Here is a 24288-nt window from a genome sequence, read left to right as displayed (position 1 = left end):
GGGGATGACTTTTCCAGATGAAAAGCCAAGAACAGCAGGTCAGATTGCCTTATTTTTCAATTCTTGCTACAGTCTGAACCTTCCTTTTGTTAGAGACCATTGATCTAAATCCTTGTAACTTGTATGAAGTACCATTTGAGTTGCTCTGCTGTGAAATTATAGCTCTGTATTTGCTGGTTTCTCTGAGTATTGATCATCATCTTTAGCCTTCACAAGTGCTTTTCTTGATTTATTATGGGAGATTCAAAAAAAATATATATCAAAATGGTGCAGTTCCCTGATTCTCCTCAAAATTTGCTGCATTTAGTCCCTTATCTAATCGTTGTAAATGAAAACGCTGGAAATACAAATATTTATGTACAATATACAGTTGTGTGGTGTTTCATCAAAGGGGGTCAAAATAATGTTTGAGCATCCTCCCATTGACTGGGCCTTCCTCAGTATTTGAGCCATCCGAACTCTTCAGAAAATAGGTGTTATTACCTTGTACAACATAAATGACATAAGGTCCCTTCCACAAGAAATCAAAATTGCCATGTTTCCCTTTGTCCTCTCTCCTAGAATCCCATCTCAGCACTTTGTTTCCTATGAAGAAGTCTTCAGCTTTGGTTCTTTTGTCAAACATATTTTTCAGCTTCTCTTGTAGTACTTGGGTTCTATGATGTACACTTCCTCTCTTGTTTTCTGCAAGTGAATGGTCTGATTGATCCTTCTTTGAATATCATTAGGATCAGCTTGTATTTCTTGCAGCAACTTGATTATAGGGATTCCCAAAGATGAAGGGAATCTTGCCTCCATTCCATAAACTAGTTCATATGGACTTGTGCCAATGGATCTCTTAGTGGTCAATCTATCTGCCCCTAGTGCATTCACCAACTTCTTATGCTAATTCTTTTTGTTCTCCTCCAAGACCTTTTTGATGATGTTGATGAGGCTTTTGTTGGAGGACTCAGCTAGGCCATTTCCTTGAAGGTAATAGGTTGTGGAATGGTCCAAGGTCATATGGTATTTATGGAAAAAGTTGATCATCCTTTTGGATTTGAAAGCAGCAGCATTGTCTGTAATGATTTTATCTAGACAGCCAAATCTGGACAAGATGTTGGTTTCTAAGAATTGCATAGTAATGGAGTCATTGGCTTGCCTATAAGGAATGGTTTCTATCCACTTGGTAAAATAATCTATGGCAGTTAAGATCCATCCATGTTGGCCAGAGGATGAAGGGTGGATTTCACCAATGAAGTCTAAACCCCACTGTTGGAATGGTCTTTCAGTTGAAATAGGTTTGAGGGGTAAAGGTAACAACTTTCTCTTGCCTTCAAAGATTTGGCATTTATGGCAACACATTACAAATTTTCTCACATCAGTAAACAAGGAGGGCCAATAAAATCTAGCTCTTAGGATTTTATCAGCTGTTGATTTCCAATATAAGTGTCTTCCACAGTCCCCTGCATGAAATTCTTTGAGAACTTTGTCAGTTTCCTCCAATGTTAGGCAATTAAGTAAAATTCCTTCATGATGTTTCCAAAACAAAGAACTGTCTATAATACAAAACTTTGATGCTTTCATTTTCAAGAATCTCTTTTTGGTTCTGGACAACCCTGGAGGAGCTTGCAGGTTTAACAATACAAAACATATGTTAGCATACCAAGGGGATTGCAAAAAGGCTTGATTGATCTGTGGAGTCACCATCTCCTCTTCATTGTCCAGTTCATTGATATCAAGGGCTTGGAAATTGGTTTCAGTCATTAGTTTGGCTAGCCCTTGTCCTTTTATCAGTTTTGTAGGCTTGATTTCAATGTCATATTCTAAGATATTGGCAATCCATTTGCCCCTTTTGCCTTCAATTCCTTCTTGTGTTAAAATGTCCTTAACCATTGCATTTAGGACATAGGCAATCACATGAGAGTATAAAATGTAAATTCTAAAATCTTTGATGGCCTTTACAAGGGCATAAGCTTGCTTTTCCATAATCTGATATTTTAAGGGAGCATCTCTAAGAGCTTTGTTGAAGAAGGCAATGGGTTTCTCACATCCTTGGTCATCTTTTTGCAATAGGACAACAGCAATTGTGTGCTCAAAGGCAAAGGAAAAAATGATGAAATCCCTATCAAACCTAGGACTTGTAAGGACTGGTGTATTTGTCAAAACTCTTTTTATGTCCTCAAAGGCTTGTTTGGCTTCCATGGTCCACTTGACTTTAGAATCTTTCTTCAGCATATTGTTTAACAGTCTTATGAGCTCAGCCAAATTAGGAATGAATCTTCTCAAAAAATTAATCTTCCCTAGAAAAGCTTGTAGTTCTTTGATGTTTCTCGGATGAGGCACTTGAAGGATAGCTTGACTTCTGTCCGGGTCGATCCTAATGCCATCTTTTGAGATTATATGACCTAGGAGCTTGCCTTCCTCTAGGCCAAACAATGATTTCTTTGGATTCAAAGATATGCCATATTTTCTGCAAATTAGAAACACTTGTCTTAAATGTTCTAAGAGTTCTTGGTCTGATTTTGAAAAGGTGGTGAGATCATCAAGGTAGACTACTAGGAAATCATGGATTTCTTTGGCAAAGGCTATGTCCATTGCTCTTTGGAAAGTGGCCTTTTCATTCTTAAGCCCAAAAGGCATTTTGACATATTTAAAGGTTCCCTAAGGTGTTGTAAAGGCAGTTTTGTCTTGATCATCGGGGTGTACTAAAATCTGATTGAATCCAGAGAATCCATCTAACAATGAGATCCTAGAGGCTCCCACTACCCTTTGTAGGATATGATCCATTTTTGGTAAGGGGTAATGGACTTTGAGAGAGACTTTGTTCAAATTCCTTAAGTCAACACACAGTCTAATCTCTCCCGTCTTCTTTCTAGTAGGCACTAGATTTGAAATCCACTCTGAGAACCTAATTAGAGCAATGATTCCTGCTCCGTACATTTGTTTAACTTCTTTTTCAATTAGGGGAAGGAGGACAGGGTTGACCCTTCTAAGCTTCAAATTTTTTTGATTCTCTTTCAAAGGTATAGTGTGTTGGATGACTGAAGTATCATAGGACTTGAGGTCCTCATAACTCCAGGCAAAGATATCTTGGAACTCTTTGAACACTTCAATGTATTTGAACTTCTGATCAGCTGGTAATTCCTTGGATAGTTTTACCATTTTGGGATTTTCTGTGGTTTCAATGTTACAGTCCTCAATTTCGGCATTTAGAGGTTGCATTTTTGGCTTCCTTGAGATATCATTTGAATCGAATAAATCCTCCAAAGGGGTTAAACCTATGGGCAGAAAATTGTCTTTTAGATCAATTACTTCGGCTTCTTCCTCAGCTATTTCCTCAAAATCTGTTTGCTTCAACTCCTGTACATTGCTGTCATCAAAAGTAGCTGGATGCAGAATCAAACTTGTTGTTTCAGCTGATATGTTTTGTTCAATTTTGTGCCTTTGTTGTTGGTCGTCCACCGTGCTTGTATCAATGTTCATGTTGGAGAATTCATCTTTCAAAGTGAGGAAGTTATTTATCTGTGTATCATTTTCAAAGATCTGCCAATTTTTAACATTATCAGGGACAACAGGTCTATGTTTGATTTCGGCAGTGAAACGGTGGTTGGGTTCTAAAGGTAGCTTGCAGGTGCTGGCAAAGGTTGCCAAGCTATGTGCATGTAAATTGAGCTTTATGGAAATTTTAGTTAACTGAGATTCTGAGAAGGTGTCAAGTATTTGAATGGCTACCCTTCTGTAAGCCCTCAATCTCAGATCATTTGTGACAAAATTTCCCTTCATCTGCTGTATGATCAGATCTGAGTCCCCTAGAATTGAGATTTTGGTTTAACCTAGATTTTTGATGAGTTTGAGACCTAACAAGAGGGCTTCATACTCGGCCATATTGTTTGTGCATCTGAAGTTTAACCTATATGCATGAACTTCAGCCTAGTCATTTTGTATGTTGTGAATCCAAACCCCTGCCCCTGCTCCTAATTTGTTTACTGAGCCATCAAACTCTAAATACCATAAAGTTTCATGGTCAAGGTTTGTATTGAGAGTTTTAGAAAGTTGCACCATGGGCAGATTGGGTTCTTGTAAGTCATTTGATGTGTTATTTTTCTTTATTGCAGTAGTCATATTGACAATTTTTCGATTTGGATCAGTAGATTGTTCATTCATACTTCCTGGTTGTGCTGTTATTAGAAGTTTGGCATCAGTATTGGTACACATATCAGCGTTATATAAGATGAATGAGTCCATATTAGAATGCATTGAGTAGATGGGGAAGTTTTGGGGATTTTCTTGAGTACTCACCACATATTTCATTAGTGTTTCACGGTATAATCTCTTTGGTTGCCCAAAGACTGAAATAGTGGCATAGGACATGTCCAATTGCAAGGATCCTTGGAGTTTGGCCCCTCATGATCTGGATAAGAGCATACCATATTTGGGTGGAATATCAGCTACCACCACGTCCATCAGAATTGTTTTGGTTGGGTATTGGACCAGGGAAACACACAAATCTTTAATTAGGCCTAGACACCTGACTTGGTTGGCATCAAATGAGAACAAATCTTTGTATGGTCTTGTGATATCTAGGTCTAGTTTTTCCATCACATATTTAGGCATTAGGTTGTGTGAAGCTCCTGAATCAAACATTGCATTGTGTAACACCTTATCATGAATGTTTAAACTGACTTAAAAAGGTGGAACTCCTCCATTTGCTATCTTTCCATTAAATTCAGGACCAAAAAGTAATTCAGGTTGATCATCTAGAACATTCACAACATCCTTATTGTCTGGTATTTGGAGTGACCTATTGATTTGCTGTCTATACACTTCATGTTTGGCCAATTCAGAAAGAGGAATATCTATTTTCAACTTACCTATTTCTGTTTCCAAGTTAAAAGGTTTTTCTATCTGAATCTTTGTATTATGGGCAACAGATTTTTCCTTTTCAGCTGAATTTTCAGTGACCTTTTCTTCATAATGGGTATGATTTTGAGTTGAATCTATTTTGAATTTATTTTCAGGAATGCTGTTTGAACTTGCTTTTGAGGGGAGGGATGAGGATGGCTGATTTTTAGAGGGTTGTACATCTGATATATCCTCCACAATGATTTCTCTTGGGTGTGGGTCTGTTTTATCAGAGGATTCTGGGAGACCAGCTTTGTCTTTTGTCTTTTTTGGCTGATTATTATCCCTTGGTTTGATAGGTTCAGGCACATCTATGGTTATACTCCTTAGTTTATACTGTTTATGTACCTCATAAACTGCTGCATCATAGCCTTCCCTAAAGTCAAATGACTCTCCTGATTTGGTTTGAAATTGATTGCAATTATGGGCCTCTTGATCCTCTTGTGTTAGAAAGACCTGATGTTCACTGTCCAAACCCATTAAGTTGATGTGAGGGTCCTCGGTTGGTTCACTAGATGTTGAGGCCTCAACATAGTTTTCTTGAAACAGAGGTCTAATGTTCTGGTCGGGACCAGCCCTTCCACCATTTTGATTTTGATTCTTTCTAAAGTTTGGGTTTCTAGTAGCACTTGGTTGACCTTCCCATGATGATTTTCTCTCGATGGTTTCCACCCTATCCCCAAGTCTATCCATATGTTTGATGATTGCATCCAATTTTTGTTCAAATGCTGAAGGTTCTTCTTTAAAAGTAGTTCTTCTCTCAGCTCTTGCCCGATTTCTTTTAGCAATAAGGTTTGCCTCTACACTAACAACTATGTTTTGCATGTCTGCTAAGGTTGGAGAGGCTCTTTCCCTCAGTTGATATGCCATGTCAGAATCAAATCCATCAGGGAATTTGATTAATGCTAAGTCAGGTGGAGGTCTAAGGTTTTTAGGGATGGCATTGTAAACATTGTTGAATCTTGCACAGTAATCTAGGACAGTTTCTTGTGGGCCTCTTTTTATGGTGTCACACTCAGATAAAATGTGCAGTGGATCTTTTTTCTTTTCCCATCTGTTGAGAAATGTTTGGTAAAGAGCATCCGGATTGGCTATGGAATTTGCAGCAAGTGCTCTAAACCAAGTTCTTACTTCCCCTGTTAAAATTTGGACAAAAATCTTCATTCTTACATCATTATCGTCTATCTCATAATTTTCAAAGTAGTCTTGCATTTTCTTGGTATGTTGTAAGGCAGTATATGTACCAGTACCATCAAAATAAGTGATCTTACCTTGATAATCATGAGGCATAGCCCCAGGATTCGCAGGTAGCTGCAAAGGGGCATAACGATTTTCCATATTTACAGGGACAAATGGGACAACAGGAAGAAATGGGATAGCTGGAACAACAGGGACAACAATGGAAATTTGTGCAGTGGATGAAGGTGTGGAGAATGTGTTTTTGGAGGTGGATGAGGAAGAAGGAGATATGTGAGGACGAACTGAAGGTTTAGCAGGGGTGGGAATATAACTTTGTTGAACTGCTTCAGGGCTAGAATCAACAAGATCTTCTTGTTCCTCTTGTTTCCTAAGAATCTTTGGGATTAAATTAGGATTGTCAAAAACAGCTGGAGGATCTGGGTCAGGATTTGAACTGGTATAACGAGTTTTCTTCTTTGGAGCCAGCTTTCGAATTTGTTTTTGGTATTTTCTGGGAATTTCTGATTTTAGGAAGGAACTGATCAAAATTTTTTGTAACAGCTGTTTAAAGCTTAAAACTAGAATGAAGATTGACTGAAGAAGCTTTTATTTAATCCTGTAAATGCAAAGAAAGAACAGTTTCAAAGGCTTCCTGGCTGACATTCATGCTTCATCTGTAGTTTTAAGGAATAGACAGCAAATTGAAAAATTTGTTCTGTTCCCCAGTTGAGTCGCCAATTATGTTATCACTCAGGTTGTTCCCTTTGACTCCCAAGGGAATACGACTGAGCTAACCACTAACCAATCTTTTAGCTACAGGTCCTAGCCTACCTGCAACTAGAGAGGGCTCTCTCTTTATGATTTAACTTTGTTTTGGTGTAATTTTAGGCTAGTTATGATGTACAGGTTTTTGTTTTGAATTTGGTTGGGTGATGATTTCAATCAGATCTGGTATGCAATCTCAGAACAGTCTAGACCATTGGGCAATGGAGTCAATGTTTTCATACAGCTGAAAGTGATTATTGGGGAAGAGGTAACACTACAGAGCCAGAGAGGTATCCATGGAACAATTCTTCAAATCTGGAATATGATGGCATGAAAATAGGGAATGAAAGGCATTTAAGGATCTTTCTCTATGCTGATAGAGGGAAAATGTGAGAATATTATCTAGGAGCAATTAAGAATTCCTAAACAACATTCATAATGAGGGAATCAAAGTAAACATGAGCAGCTAAGAATTCGTATTTATGATTAATTCTGAAGAAAACACAGTTAACAACAGAGATTGAGCAGAGGGTGCATTAAAGCAAGTCCTGAGCTATTCTTCTTCTCCATTGCTAAGATAATGAAACATATATGTGAGTTAAGCAAACACAAAAAGACAAAACGTGGTTTAGAATAACTTATTGTTCCATTAAACAACACAGGAATTCTGTAGCAGAATGCAGATCATCACTTTCACATCCAAACAGTGCAGAGACAATAAACTTTCCCAGCCATTTGTATTAGAGAGTCTGAAAATTTACAACGCAGTGTCTTAGAAAGAAAATCACCAACCCCAAATACATTCTGTGGGGAGGTATATATACAAAAAATAAGATACAAAATATCTAGTTGATGAGTTAATAGCTCATAACTTCTTTGCCAACTCTCGAGGAATAGTATCTGAAAGAGTAAATGCTGCAGTAAATGTTAATGTATTAGCTGTCCATTTTGTGAGAGGATTTTGACTTTTGTGACCAACTGAGTCGGCTGGGGTTGCACTTTTAAATCCGCGTTTTTCCTTTTTCGGGATTGCTGTCCCAGCACTTTGCTGAGTCACTGCTCCCACCTGCTCTGCCTATTGTCTTCATGCTGTGCCTGCGTACTCAACTCTGTTGACCTGTAGATGACCTGAGGTTGACCAAAAAGAGAAAGGACTGAGATCACTTTGGCAAAATTTCCAGCATTGCTTGCCACCAATATTCTTTAGGCAGTTGATGTCTTCGTATCTTTATCAATGTCTCATTTGCCTCGGTATACCTGTAAAAATTGGGTGGGACCTCAAACAAGTGATTGATTTCATGTTCAATGTAAAATAGATTTTCCAGTTTATCATAAAGGTTCTCTCCTGATGGAGGTCATGTTTCTTCTGAGGTACTTGTGGATGCTGTGATCTGATTTGAAATAAAGTTACTCATCCTGGTGGCATACTGCTCACGGGTCAGCAGTCTTCTAGCGCCGGTCAATAGGCTGGGCAATCCTTTTCCTTGCAATGCTCCCATCCTCAGCTTGTAATCATCTACCTCTGGCTGCATTTCCTGACACTTTCTCTCCAAACTTTGCACAAAATTTCTAAGGGTCAGCACCTTTTTTGCTGTTAAAACAGTTTCTGTCTTGTTACTGATGTCTAAGGCTGCCAACTCCTCCTTAGTGTGAGTGTTCAGGAAGTGAATCATTTTGCTAGCCTGCTCAAGCATATTTCCTAATGCTGCTCTAGCCCTTTGACTCTCAATTTGGGCTAGGTCTATTAATTCAATCTATTCATGCATAGTTCGGATTGATTTCCACTGTCTAGTGATAGAGTGGTCAATCCTGGTCCATAAAATCTTTTTTATTTCAACTAGAGACTTTTCTAAATTTAGCTCCTTCTCCGAGGCCTTTATTTTGTCCTTCGGGGCCTTAATTTCCCTTGTCTATTCAGCCACTGTAACCTTGGATCTATCATATTTTCCTTCTAGATCGACCAACTTTTCTTTGGCCTGTTTTATCTCTATTGCTTGAATCTCTAGCTCCTTGACAGCTTTTTTCAGTTCATCCATGCTCATGCTAGACTCAGGAGCTATTGTTGTTGCCGTTGCAGCATCTGTAGTTTTTGTAGTCGCTGGAATAATAGGAGGGGTCACTGCTGCTTGTGTAGCTGCAGCAGTAGTTGGAGCAGTTTGAGGTGGCTGGGAGGTCGACTCTCCCTACTTGCCTTGCAGTTCCCTCTCCAATTCTCCCTCCATTTGAACTATTCTCTGGTTCATTTGCATTAGCAGGTCCATTGTATCCTCAGCTTCTTTCTCTTGAACCAGTTCTCCTGTTTGTGGGTGCATAGTTGAGGAGAGTCTCATTTGCTTTTTTAGAGCAGCGATATCATCCTCCTTTTTCTTCATTAGGGCCTTGATAGCTTTGGGATTCTTAGAATCATGCCCCAGGTCCACAATAATGTCCTCCAACATTTTAATTCTGTTGTCTTTGGCTGTGGAGGACATTCTTTCCGAATCAAGCTGAGTATTTGTGTTCTTCAAGGATTCCTTCAATTCATGGGCCAGTGTGGCATAGACCATTTCCCCTGTTTGCTTATGTAACTCTATTTGGTCCATGGGGTGAATGTCCTTGGCCAGGACCTCTAAATTTGTCTTGACATAGTCTGCAGCTGTCTGAGGCTGCTGAACCTTGGGCTTAAAGTGGCTAAGAATCATATTTTCTTCTTTGATGTCATATGCTGCCATCAATCTTTCCTGCTTGGCAGGTGTTTCCTTAAGAAATTGGTCATACAATTGTACTCTTAATAGTTCATTTTGAGCCTTAATTTCTTTAAAAGTGGCTTTGATGCTAGCTGGCCTCTTACTTTGCTGTGTAGAGGAAGACACCTCCATGCCATGTTGTCTGTCTTGCTCTTGTTGGAAAGAGCTTGTAGCTGTTTGTTGACCCCCTTCTCTGTCTCTCCTCGAACTTCCAAGGATTTCCTCACTGACTTCCTCATAAAATGGAGGATTGACTCTTTTACTTTTAGCTTCAGGCTACTGTGTAGACCCACTAGCAGGTGTGGAGTCTTCTCGGTCTCGTTTTTTGCCTCTTTCCTCATGGGCAGGAGTCTGTAAAGCAAGCGCTTGTGGTGCCTCTGTTTGCTGTGGAGGAGCCTATCCTTGAGGTTGCTCCATTGAAGTAGCAGGCTACTCTGTGATCACTTCTTGCTCTGCATCCATTACCTCTTTCCCTTTTTTTGTACCTGTTGTTGATGTAGATGGTCCCTGGGCGGTTTGGGTAGCTGCAGCAGCAGATGTGCCTTCTCCAATCTGGTGTGGCAACTTGAATGTTACTTGCTGCAAAGAATCCAAGTCAAGATTTTTTTCTAAATCCTTGACATTTTTCTCCATTATTTCCTCTTGGGTCAATTCCTCAACTAATGTGCCTTGTAGCCACTCATCTTGGTTGGCATATTGTTCAATTTGTGGAAATTTACAATGGTCATAGGCCAGCAGCCTGTATTTAACTCTTCTGGAACTGATAAAACCCTTCGGGTCATAAGGGACCCACCAGAAGCTCCTATTTAACTTATATTTGTCCCTCAAAATTTGATCAGAATCTTGCCAACCTTATTTCTTGTTCATAATGAAGGGGCCTAGATGGTCTTTGAATTTCAGGTGAGCTTTCTTTTTGGTACTATGAAAATGAGTGAGATCAGAATTAATGAGTTGCCTATAGTACTCCAAGGCAAACGGTCTCATTGGTACATATCTTGGGAGCCTGTAAGGACAGAGCTCACAACCATAGATTCTAATGACAGTGTGATTTTGATAGAGATACCAATCACCTATTTTGTAACTCTTAGATAGCTGCAAGGTCTTCTGTATGTCATATGACAATCTAGGAGGAGGGGATCTCATTAGGAGACAAGAGACTGGGTATACAAATTGGTCAATGAACTCACAATAGGAGAATGGAGAGTTTTGAACCTCATGGAAAAATGATGACCAAAAGATGACAGACCTCCTTTCACCCTTAGAATCCAACTTCTTGATGGGGCATTGGAAGCACTCAGACTGGTAATACATGAACAAATGATAGATATATGATGAATATTTAAAGACTCCCTCCCTATCCAGTTTTACCAGTTGGTCATGTATTTTGTTGGCTATGAACTTGGCATAATTATACTTGTAAGCATGAGGCTGTCCTAGACTGTATGCAGATAATAACACCAATATTGTTTCATCAATGTGCTCCTAGAGCTTGGTACTCCAGGATAGATGCATACTTGCAGGGGATGGGTTTCACAAAGAGTGAGGCAGATCCGAACCTTCACTTTATTGTGATTGGTGAGGAGCCTCTCATTCTGGTGCTGTATGTGGATGACTTGATCATTACAGGTGCAGAGAGACTCATAGATCACTGCAAGAGAGATCTTGCGGCGGAGTTTGAGATGAAGGACATTGGCTTGATGCATTACTTTTTGGGTTTGGAGGTGTGGCAGGAGGAGGGGCATTTCTTCCTGGGGCAGGGGAAGTATATTGTGGACATCCTTAGCAGATTCCACATGGAGGATTGTAGACCCATGTCGACACCGATGATCACCAACTGGAAGAAGCTTCATGCTTCGGATTCCGAGTTGGTGGATCCCACATTGTACAGGCAGCTGATTGGTTCCTTGATGTATTTGGTCAACACTAGACCAGATATCTGTTTTGCAGTCAACACGATGAGTCAGTTTATGTGTGAGCCTAGGAAGGTTCACTGGGTGGCTGCAAAACACATTTTACGGTACTTGCAGGGGACAGTGGATTATGGTCTGGACTACAGGCAGGGAGATGGAGTGAGATTGGCAGGATACACTGATTATGATTGGGCAGGTTGTGCTTCTGATAGGAAGAGCACTTCAGGGTGTTGTTTTGGGTTGGGTTCAGCAATAGTGTCATGGTTCAGCCGGAAGCAGCAGTCAGTAGCACTGAGTTCAGCGGAAGCAGAGCATATGGCAGCCAGTATAGCTAGTTGTGAGGCTATCTAGCTTCGCAAGATGTTGTTTGGCTTATTTGGTCAGCCGTTGAGACCTTCAGTGATTTACTGTGATAATCAGAGTTGCATTAAACTCACGGAGAATCCAGTATTTCATGACAGGTCAAAGCATATCGGGATCAGATATCATTTCATCAGAGACTATGTTCAGAAGGGAGCTGTGAAGCTTGAGTATATTTCCACTGATGAGCAGGTTGCAGATATCCTTACCAAAGCCTTACCACGGGGCAAGCATGTCTACTTCAGAGACAAGATGGGTGTGGTGAGGAACACCTTCCTCGGTAAGAGGGAGTGTTGAAATTTGGTACCGGAGGACAGGTGGTTCCCTTAGGCTTTGATCTTTGGCCTAGGGAAAAGTGTCCAAAAGAATTTAATTTTTCTCCTAAAGTGACTTTATAATTTTATGAAGTTAAATCTAATTTAAAAGTGACTTTAAGTGATAAAGTTATTAAGTCTAATTTTAAAGGGACTTTTATAAAGTCAATGAAAAATTAGAAAGGAAAAGTGACTTTGGAAATAAATGACTAAGTGGGTCTTTATTAAAGTGGGGTGAATTAAAAAATAGAAAGTGAGATTTAAATGAGCATTTAATCTCAGCCATTGATCTAAATCTATTTCAGCCATTTGTTACACTAAAAAATGTCACCTTGACTACTTACAGTTAGTATGGCTCAAATCAATAGTCATGCTACCCTCTTAGGCAAGTCTCATGCCTCTGTTATCCATCTCAAACTCAAAGAAGAGAGAAAGTCTTGTAAAAACTATGTTTATCTCTGGGGTCGCAGGTTCTCTCTAGCCTTACCTGCGGGGACGCTGACCATGTTCACAAAATCTGCGTCCATGGACGCTCTGTATGTTAAGGGACAGGTGCGTCCCTCTGTAAAAGGCAAAATGCGCGAGTTTTATCTTGAAAAAGTTACTTGTGGTTACTTCTAGAACATTCTAGAGGTCGGTTTGATGAAATGGATGCGCCTCCAGTTGGTTCATGTATCTCTATTAAGGGGGAACTTATCCCATCAATAAGGGAGCTATCCCACCCAAAGAGGGGGATGATCCCATTGATAGTGGACCTGAATAACCTCTTTACAGCACTATAAATAAAGACATTGTGCCAGAGGGAGAGGAGGTTGGAGCTATACATTTTCTTTGGGTAAATGCTGCAGGATTTAGGTCTTCCATTAGAGCCTTTGTGAGGAGAGATTGTCTTTACTTGATTCTACTTGGAAGAGGGTGAGCTTTGTCAAAGTAGAGGAAAACCCTTGATGGACCCTGGGAGGAACTTGCACAACACCAAGGCCAGGTTGTAAGAGTTTCTTTGTTTCGTTATTAATACAAACTGGTTTATTTTTCTCAATAGCTTGTGTTAATGAGTTATTTCATGTGTTCCTTGGTCTGCATGTTGAATATATGTTTTATTATATGAAATACAAGTGCTTGGTAATTGTTTGATTGTTTGTGGTTGCAGGAATTGACTTGAAGGAGGAGCTCATCCGGATCGTCAAGAACGGACTTCAACAACAGCGTTTTGGAATAAGGTAAGCCTAAACACTTGTAGTTTTCATGTTGTAAAAGGTGTATTTAGAGAAAGATCACTCCATTTTGTCTTGTTTGTCATTAGAATGTCTTAGACTTCTAGGAAGGTCAGTCGTGTCCGCACCCTTGACCAATTCCGTGTGACAAATTGGCGACTCCGCTGGGGATAGATTCCATTAATGAGAAAAGTCTTTTCCTTTATGTGAACTTTGCTTTGAGAAAATTGGTTTATTTTTCTGGTTTTGGCTCTGTGATTCTGTCTCTGGGTGGGTTAGCTTAGGATTAGTTTTATTTTGGTTTTTCTTGAGTTTTTCAGACGGACGCACCCTCTGAGTGCTGCACAGTGCGTCCCTGGACGAACTTTTGCTGCGTGCACAGAGCGGGCCCGCACCTGTGCTAACGGGTTGCCTGCGTCCCTTGCCAAAATTTGAGAAAATTCCATTTTTTGCCTTTTTTGCTCTTAGATTTTGTTTTTTCTTAGTTTTTTCTGCCCAGATTCATTAGTCCCTTGTCCAGAATCTTCACCTAAGCTTGTTCCTGCTCTTAGCTTTCATCAATTGGGTGTTTTGAGTCTCTTTCTTGAGAAATTCTTGATTTGATTTCCTTTGATCATTACTTGGAGGTTTGTCTCAGTCTTTTCACAATTTTGCATCTTTTTGCTTCTGTTTTTGCAAAAAAAATCCCCCCTCATTCGCCGGGGGGGGGCTAAATTGCGTATGAGTGTTAATCGCCTTTGAGTGTTTTTATTTTTTGATCTTTGGAACTCTCACCCAATTTTCTCGACTTGCACTTGATTGGTTCTTAGATTACATTAGAATCATCTTGTGTTTGAGAATTCTCTTGCTTAGATTACATTTGCATAATTAGAATTCTCCTTTTCGGAATATGAATGAAAAATGTGCATAGATTACATTTGCATACTTTTCAAATGAATTGTGCATAGATTACAATTGCATAGTTTACATTCTGAAAAATCAATCGTAGATTTAGATCAGCTTTCTTTGATTTGAATTTACACAAAATTAAAAAAAAAATGGTTTGGAATTGATTTGCATTAGTTTTTCTTGATAAAATTAGTGCATTAGAGAATTTGTTATATTTTCTCTTAGTGATCAATTTTTTGCATTGTTGGAAGTGAATGGAAACTCTCTCCTTACTTTAGTTAGGATTCATCGAATTGAAAAGATTACATTATCATATTCGATTGCATTCAGTTGAGTCGGGTCATAACACCATTGGTTTCATATCCATTTACCCATTTGAGTAATAACAGCCTTAATAACACAGCGCTTAATTAAAATTCATCTAGTAATTTTTACATTTCTAGGGCTCTGAAACACCAACATAGCTTAGGCTAGGGTCTTGGAGTAGGTGAGTACTTAACTCTCCAAGACTACAAAACCAAACAGATAGTTTATCTTGAGTAGAATAAATCCAATTGTTTCAATTGCACTCTGGGAAAGCTCCTCTTAAAGGAGAAGCACGAGCTCGTGTCCGAACCAGTGAGAGGATCATTCCCCCCTCGTTGGGAACGACGCCAGACAGTACGTATTACAAACGGTAAACCTCGGATTAACCATTGTCGAGGAGCCAGGGGTCACTTATCGGTAAACCTTGGATTGTTGTCAAGGAGCCGGTAAGGGGATTGAGCTTGCTACTCTGCCCTTGCGTGCTGTCGGAGTTTAGACTGTTCCCCCAGGTGTATTTGTTACTGTTGGTGACCTTAGTGACCATAATCTTTAGGGTTCTACCGAGGTGATGGTGGAGGGAAGGTCCCACTGTACCTGGAGCAGACGTCGGTTATACTCACTTGGATTTTCCGGGGGGTTCACTTCACTTCGAGACGGTTAAAGTGGAGGAACTTGTGCCGGTCTATTCATTAAGCAGGTTGCCGGGGTAACTGTTCCACCCGCCATTTCTGTACTGAATTCTGCGATGTTGGGCTTCATCACCAACTAGTGTTTTCGGTCCGGAGAGCTTACTGTTTGTGTGTGGTTTGACTCCTAGATTTGATAGCGCGTGTTAATTTGTTTGTTTTTACTTTTAGAGACCATAGGTGTGAATTGTGAATTTTAGTTGTTAGGTGTGAATTGTTAATTGTTAATTTTAGTTTTAGATTGTTAATAAAATTCACTGAAGTTGAATATAATGGCAAATGTTCCGGAATTTATCAACCTAGGAACCCCTCCTAATGAGAATCCTAGTACTTTTCCTTACTTTGGAAATGTTGGTCCTCCTTATATGGCTACTTTGTCATTACCTGGATTTACAATAGGTTTACCGATATGGTTATTTTCAACTTCGTTGGCCCAAAATACTTCAATTGTTCCATCTCAACCGGATGCTTCACCTCAACAGAGTTCACCATCTCAACATCACCAACCTTCTGTTGACCCTTTACCTTCTTCGCCTAATCTTTCTTCCTCCATTTCTTCCTCTTCGCCTGGTAAAAGCCTTGATGTTAGTAACCAGGAGGCTAAGAAGAAGAAGAAAGGGAAGAAGAAGAAGAAGAAGAAGAAGCAAGATAAGAAAGAAGTCAACCAACCAACCATGGCTGTAAGTGTTAGTTGTGTTGAGGAAAATTCCGACATGCACCGTAAACCCAAATACCCTTGCAGGCTTTGTAAAGGTGACCACTTCCTTGTCAATTGTCCTGGTATTCCAAAGGTCTTGGAAGTATGGTCAGAAAAATCTCATCAACTTTCTGTTGATCCATCAACCAGTGATAGTCAGGTTCCTGGGGAAAAGGGTAAAGTTAGGTTTCCTTGTAAGTTATGCAAAGGGAGTCATCAAACTCACATTTGCCCTCACATGGATGAAGCCTCAACGTTGTTGGAAAACCTTACTGTTCCACAGCAAGAATTTCCGACTGGTTACCGTAAACTTTCTCCCAACCTACCGTCAACTGACGGAGTGATTGATCTAAATTCAAGTACAGTCGATTACACTCTCCCATTGGAGAGTGAAACTCATGTCACTCAGGTTGATGATCCATTAGTTGATCAAGTGGTCGATTCAATTTCACATTCGGTCGATCACACTCTCCTTTTCGAGAGTAAATTTCATATCGTTGATGTTCTTCTTGTTACATCGGATTCTTCTATGCCGGGGGGCATTTCACCTGTTTCTACAGAACCCCCTCCAAGTACTGAGGTCTTTTCCTTTGATTGGAATAGACTGACAGAACCTCGTCTTCCTTCCTCCATCCCTTTCCAAATCATTGTCAAGGCTGGTGGTAGGGACATACATCGTACTCAGGTAGATGAAGGTGCTTCTGTTAGTATTTTATCCTCAGCTGTTTGGAAAGCTTTGGGTTCCCCTCAGCTTGCGCCTATTACGCAGAATCTGAAAGCTTTTAACAGAACAATTAGTGAACCTTTAGGGATCCTTCCTAAGTTTTCTATTACCTTGGAAGGTAAAACTGTTTGTGTTGATCTTATGGTAGTTCGAGGTCCCTTGGATTTCAATTTACTCCTTGGGCGAGACTATGTTTATGCAATGAAAGCTGTCGTATCGACACTCTTTCGCGTGATGTCTTTCCCTCACAATGGCAGTATTGTGACTGTAGACCAACTTTCGTTCCCTAGTCTTTTTTCAACTACCAATAATATGACACCCCTAAATGTTCCTGATTCTAAAGTGGTATCTACCCTGCCACGGGTAAATTATGTGGCAACTGGTCCCATGTTTTCAGTTACCGATGTAAGTGAGCCTCTCACTGTTTGCTCATCTTCCTTTGATTTAGCTCCGGTAATTGACATGGAAAACTCTATGGGATTACTTGAACACGATGTTCTTATCCCTTTTGAGTCCCTTGACATGTGTTCTTTCCCAAGAAGTATTCTTCCTTCGGATGAAGACCTCTTGGAAGCCATGATCAAGGTGTGTCCATTGACATGTCTTTCCTCCAGTTGGAAGCCATGATCAATGTTGCGAGGATAGTTTTTTTTTTCCTGTATCAACCTCGTTAAAAAATGAAATAGGATTGCGAGGATAGTTTTTTCTTGTATCAACCTCGTTAAAAAATGAAACAAGGAGTGTGAGGATAGTTTCTTCTAGTCTCAACCTCATTAAAAAATGAAACTGGAAGTCATGAGCATAGTTCCTTGTCTTGTGTCAAGCTCATTAAAAAATGAAACAAGGAGTTACGAGGATAGTTTTTCCTGTATCAACCTCGTTAAAAAATGAAACAGGCTGTCATGAGGACAGTTCTTTTACTGAGTCAACCTCATTAAAAAATGAATCAGCTAGTTTTTAGGTCATATAGATTGTTAGAAAGTAGGATTGTGAGGAAAGTTCCTTTTACTGTGTCAACCTCATTAAAAAATGAATCAGTGTGTGCGAGGAAAGTTCCTTTTACTGTGTCAACCTCGTTAAAAAATGAATCAGTGTATGAGGATAGTTCTTTTACTGAGTCAACCTCATTAAAACATGAATCAGGTAGATTTTAGGATATGTAGGTAGAGTGTAAAAAATAGGATTGTGAGGAAAGTTCCTTTTACTGTGTCAACCTCATTAAAAAATGAATCAGTGTGTGTGAGGAAAGCTCCTTTTACTGAGTCAACCTCATTAAAAAATGAATCAGTTTTGAGGATAGTTCTTTTCTTATGTCAACCTCCTTAAAAATGAAACAACTCCCTTTTCAAGTTAAATATTGAAAGTAAACCTTCATTTCATCCAGCCGGTTGAATGCAATGAAGCCTGGGGGGCATGTACCTCTCTTTGCGTCATTATGCTGGGGGCATGCGAACTTTTTGAGCATAGTTCCTTGTCTTGTGTCAAGCTCGTTAAAAAATGAAACAAGGGTAGGTTAAGTAAGTAGATTGTAGAGAGTAGTCATGAGCATAGTTCCTTGTCTTGTGTCAAGCTCATTAAAAAATGAATCAAGGATTTTAGAGCATAGTTCCTTGTCTTGTGTCAAGCTCGTTAAAAAATGAATCAAGGTTTTTAGAGTAAAGTTTTTGTTAGGTAGATTGTAGAGAGTAGTTATGAGCATAGTTCCTTATCTTGTGTCAAGCTCGTTTAAAAAATGAAACAAGGGTTTTGAGGATAGTTCTTTTCTTGTGTCAACCTCCTTAAAAATGAAACAACTCCCTTTTCAAGTTAAATATTGAAAGTAAACCTTCATTTCATCCAGCCGGTTGAATGCAATGAAGCCTGGGGGGCATGTACCTCATTTCGCATCATTATGCTGGGGGCATGCGAACTTTTTGAGCATAGTTCCTTGTCTTGTGTCAAGCTCGTTAAAAAATGAATCAAGGTTTTTAGAGTTAAGTTTTTGTTAGGTAGATTGTAGAGAGTAGTTATGAGCATAGTTCCTTGTCTTGTGTCAAGCTCACTAAAAAATGAAACAACTCCCACAAGTCTTTCCAAGATATTGAAAGTAAAGCTTCATTCCATCCACCTCATTGAATGCAATGAAGCTTGGGAGGCATGTACCTTGGTTTGCATCTTTATGCTGGGGGCATGTGAACTTATAACAAGCATAGTTTTTCGTTTCAAGCTTGCATAAACATGAAACCGAATCCGAGCATAGTTCTTTTCCTGTGTCAAGCTCGTTAAAAAATGAAACAAATCCTCCTCTAATTGAGTCGAGAGTTTGACTAGACCTCATAGATGTTAGGTTGTACGTTTAGGTTAGTTATTTCAGTTTTTGCATAATTTTCTTACAGTTTTAGGTCGAGTCTTTCAAATGATCTCGTCCTTGAACCTTCATTTCATCCACCTTAGTTGAATGAAATGAAGCTGGGGGGCATGCGCTCTAACAGTTATGCTTAGGGGGCATCAAGCACAGTTTTATCTCTGTTTCAAGCTTGTGTAAAAATGAAACTAATTTGAAGCATAGTTTTTATCTGTTTCAAGCTTTTGTAAAAATGAAACCTATCTCGAGTCAATTTCAGTTATTTTCAAGACTCGTTAAACTCATGAAAATCCCGAGATTATTTTGCTATTTTTCATTCTCGTAAAACAAATGAAAATGCCGAGTTCTTTCCGTCTTTTCCTGCTCGTAAATTAAATTGAAAGTCGGTCATATGAGTACATTTTTATCCCTTTTTCGAACTCATTAAAATTTACGAAAAAGTGAAAACCATGAGTACATTTTTATACCTTTTTCGAACTCGTTAAAACTTACGAAAAAGTGAAAACTTGGAGTTCTCTTTTAAGCCCTTTTCTGACTCCTAAAACATGAAAAGATTGCCGAGCGTTTCTTTTACACTCGTTAAAACGGAATTAAAAGACGGTCCCCTTATAGCTCTTTTCTGACCGTAAAATCAGGAAAAGATTGCCGGGTTTTTATCGTTTCAAACTCGATACGGAAATAAAACGACGTGTCCTTGATCGCTTTTTACTTTTCAGGTCAGTGGCACTAATTATGAAAGTACTCCTTGGTCGCAAGATCAAGCGGTTCCCCCAGGTATTATTTTATACTTTTTCGGGCTTGAGGGACACAAATTTACGAAAAAGTTCAACGTGGAGTTTCCTTTTGTTTTTTCAGACTCTCTAAAATTGAAAAACGCCGAGTTTCTCCTATACTGGGCTCGTTAAACTTTTACAGTAAAGGACCTGTTCAATTACAAACAGGAACGAACCACTCCTTCCTAGGGTTCGAATTTAAACTAGGTTGGACTCGTCCGAAGGATGAGCTTATAATCAAGCATATGTTATCCTCCTCAAGCTTGTTAAAAATAAAGAGGTACTTGCCAGAAATGGTGGGGGAAAAGAGAGAAGAATGAACCTGTTTGTCACCTTTTATCTCAAAAGAAACTTTATTACCACTCTTGAACACGACACTTTTTCATTCACCTGGGTTGGGAAATCTTTTACCTCACAGTTGATCAAACCACTTTGAAAGTCTTTAACCGGGTTCCGGGGATTAACTTTGAGTTATTCGTCACCAAGCCATCTGTCGTGTCGTTATGTGTTCAAGAGGTCTGCAAGCAAAACTTTCATCTGCAAAATACTTGTCATCCATTTGACCATCCCTGAGTCAGTCCTTACAGCAACATTTCTTCAACTTGAACAATGATTTCGCGTTGCGGGCTTGCCTGCAACGGGTCGCTTTCTATCGACATCGACACATTATCTAGAAAGATGACTTAGGAATCGACAGTACCTTGAAGTCTACATGCATCAATGGCAGGTTTCTCGCCTTTGACGACAGTTTACATCATTGACTTTCGATCAAAGGATTCCGTGAAGTGTTCGACATCAAAACATCTATTCACATTTCACGGGTTGTGCTTGGTACTTTGAGAACCATTGACATTACTGGTGGTCTCTCTCACGCTTGTTAACAGTTTACATCATCGACTGGTAATCAAGTGGTTTCTAACATGTTCGACATCGAATCATTTAATCACATGGCTAGAATCGTACCAATTCGGGAAGTAGAAGTGAAGACCCTGGATCTAGTTTCTACCATCCAGGCTGCGAGGAGTTTTGTATTCATTATCTATGTAGACTAATCATAAACAGATGGCTGCGTCCATACTGTGTCTACAAAAGTCTATAAAAATGATGTACTGCAAGATCATTCCTGTATCAGAATAGTTAGTCCATTAGTTAAAGTTTTGAATCTGAGTATGGGAATGCCTACCTCAGTGATGATATAATCTTATCCATGTATTTTGTGTTGAAAATTGCAGGTTCCAACCAGGCCATCCACAAGACAATCCTTGAAATGATAAAGCGCTTCACCCTTCCTAGAATTACAAAACCCTACTCTATTCCAGGCTTCGCACTTTAGGGGGCAATCTGTTACACTAAAAAATGTCACCTTGACTACTTACAGTTAGTATGGCTCAAATCAATAGTCATGCTACCCTCTTAGGCAAGTCTCATGCCTCTGTTATCCATCTCAAACTCAAAGAAGAGAGAAAGTCTTGTAAAAACTATGTTTATCTCTGGGGTCGCAGGTTCTCTCTAGCCTTACCTGCGGGGACGCTGACCATGTTCACAAAATCTGCGTCCATGGACGCTCTGTATGTTAAGGGACAGGTGCGTCCCTCTGTAAAAGGCAAAATGCGCGAGTTTTATCTTGAAAAAGTTACTTGTGGTTACTTCTAGAACATTCTAGAGGTCGGTTTGATGAAATGGATGCGCCTCCAGTTGGTTCATGTATCTCTATTAAGGGGGAACTTATCCCATCAATAAGGGAGCTATCCCACCCAAAGAGGGGGATGATCCCATTGATAGTGGACCTGAATAACCTCTTTACAGCACTATAAATAAAGACATTGAGCCAGAGGGAGAGGAGGTTGGAGCTATACATTTTCTTTGGGTAAATGCTGCAGGATTTAGGTCTTCCATTAGAGCCTTTGTGAGGAGAGATTGTCTTTACTTGATTCTACTTGGAAGAGGGTGAGCTTTGTCAAAGTAGAGGAAAACCCTTGATGGACCCTGGGAGGAACTTGCACAACACCAAGGCCAGGTTGTAAGAGTTTCTTTGTTTCGTTATTAATACAAACTGGTTTATTTTTCTCAATAGCTTGTGTTAATGAGTTATTTCATGTGTTCCTTGGTCTGCATGTTGAATATATGTTTTATTATATGAAATACAAGTGCTTGGTAATTGTTTGATTGTTTGTGGTTGCAGGAATTGACTTGAAGGAGGAGCTCATCCGGATCGTCAAGAACGGACTTCAACAACAGCGTTTTGGAATAAGGTAAGCCTAAACACTTGTAGTTTTCATGTTGTAAAAGGTGTATTTAGAGAAAGATCACTCCATTTTGTCTTGTTTGTCATTAGAATGTCTTAGACTTCTAGGAAGGTCAGTCGTGTCCGCACCCTTGACCAATTCCGTGTGACACCATTGGATTTAGAGATCACCCAAAAGTCACTTGGATCACCCAAAAGTCACTTGGAGTTATATTAAAGGAGGAAAAGGAGGAAAAGGTCATTCATTCTTTCATGAGCAGATTGGGAGAAGGAGAGCAAGAGAGCAAGAGAGATTTCTGAGCAGGGAGGAGAAGGAGACAGCAGCTTGGCACACATTCCAAGGCAGCAGTTGAGCAGATTTGTACAGCTGATTCAGCACATAGTGAAAGGCAGATTTTTGCACAAAAATCGAGGAGCAGTTTGCTGATTTTTCTGCACACAAAACGGAGGTCGTACAACATTTATTGTTGTCCTGTTTGCTGTAATTTCCATATTGCTGTGAGGCACGGGAAAGGAGATAAGTTGTAAATTTGCTTGCTGATTTTTTGCTGAATAATTCTCACTGTAAAAAGGCAATTTTCAGAAATAAAGAAGAGCTCTCAAACTGGTTTTCCCCAAGAGTTGTAGGGGGTTTTTCCAGGGTCAAGTTGACCAAAAATATCAGTGTTTTTAATGTGTTTTAATGGCTGTTTTTTGATTGCTGATTTTTAATTCTGCAATTTCCAACATTCTGAAAATTTTCCAGAATTTGTGTTTTCAGCAATATTTATTTTTTCAGTCTGTTAAATGTATGGTTATGGGAATGGGCATTTAACTACATGGGAGAAATAAGGAGAAACTGAAAACCGGGGTGGGAAAACAAAAATTTTTACAACTTGTTTTAAAACCCAGCACATAAGAGATCATATCAACTAGCAGTTTTCCCACCTTATTGAAATGGACATATAGGAAAGGAGGTGGCCCTGTAGGCTGGCAGTCTGACCTCATGAATGTCTTGGCAATTTTTTTACAATTTCAGAGCTGGAGAGTTTGGAGCCTGCATCCAAAAAATAGTTCATGGAGAAAGGAAACAATAGTTGAGTCTATTTGAAGTTAAGCATCTGGTTGATGGAGTCAGGAGTAATATAAAAAAGTATGCTCACAGATGGAGACTTAACAGCTCTCTGAGTTGGCTCATAGTTCTCAGCACATAAGCGGATGATCTCAGGAAAAATATTGACAGAGGGAAGGAAGTAATAAGGAAAATTGGACTCCCATATACCATACATGTCACAGTTGTTTAGAAAGCTGTTTCTCAACTGGCAGAAGGTCTGCAAGTGATTTCTGTCCCCAACTAGATCTTGAATGAGGTAATCCTTATCAGCAAGAGGCATGGCTTCAAGCTCTCTGTTTGGTGGATTCATAGGAGTGACACTAAGAGCTGATGGAGTAGCCATTATAAAACTTTTTGATGTATTTGTGCTTGGAATAAAGATTAAGGCAGCAACTGGTTGAAAAAACTTGCTTGTGAGGATTAGCAGAGGAACTAGAGACTGAGTTAAGATGAGGCAATGGTCTCCACCTGTTTGTAAAATGTGACAGAGAGGCAAATAGTGCAAAATTTGAACAGGTCTTCCTTTCAATTTTATGGAGCTGGTAGTTTGGGTGGGCAGACTGCAGAGGACATGAAAATGCTCTTTGACCCAGGTAGGTGGAAGTTTGCAGAGGAATTAGGTAAAAAGGGGTAATGTACGGGCAGGATGAAGCTTCTGCTGGCAATATGATCTTAAAACTATTTTTTTAATGGTGAAATTGCAAGTGGGCGAGGGTTCACAACATTTTCTTTGAATAGGGGGTGGAATCAGTGAATCTTAGGCAGCACTTAAGTGCAGCAGAGTTATTAATTCAGGAATTTGCAGGCTTCAAGCATGAAAATGGAGAAAAATGGGAAGAACAGGGGCAAAGGGGCGAAAATGGCAAATACCTGGTAAAAATCGCCGAGGGAAATTGAGCTGGTATGGTGGCGAACAAAGGTTGTGAATCTGCAGGCGGCTGCGGCTTCAATTGTTCGAATTTGAATTCTGGAGGTAAAATGACACGGAAGAGTGTGCACAACATTCCAATACGATGATGAAAATGACATAAAATGGTCGAAAATGCGTGTTTTTATAAAAAAATTGACATATTTGCGCTTTTGGTGCTTTTTCGCAATGACGTCAGCATGATGTCATCGACAGGTCCCAGGTACGGCAGGGTGACGTGGACGCTGACTCGGATGAAGATGTGCCGGTGAC

This window comes from Pinus tabuliformis, chromosome 1_2 (genome assembly GCF_031772625.1).
Source record: "Pinus tabuliformis cultivar Carrire ecotype Pingquan chromosome 1_2, CPIR1, whole genome shotgun sequence".
Taxonomy (NCBI): Eukaryota; Viridiplantae; Streptophyta; class Pinopsida; order Pinales; family Pinaceae; genus Pinus; species Pinus tabuliformis.
Note: the sequence above shows the minus strand (reverse complement) of the source record.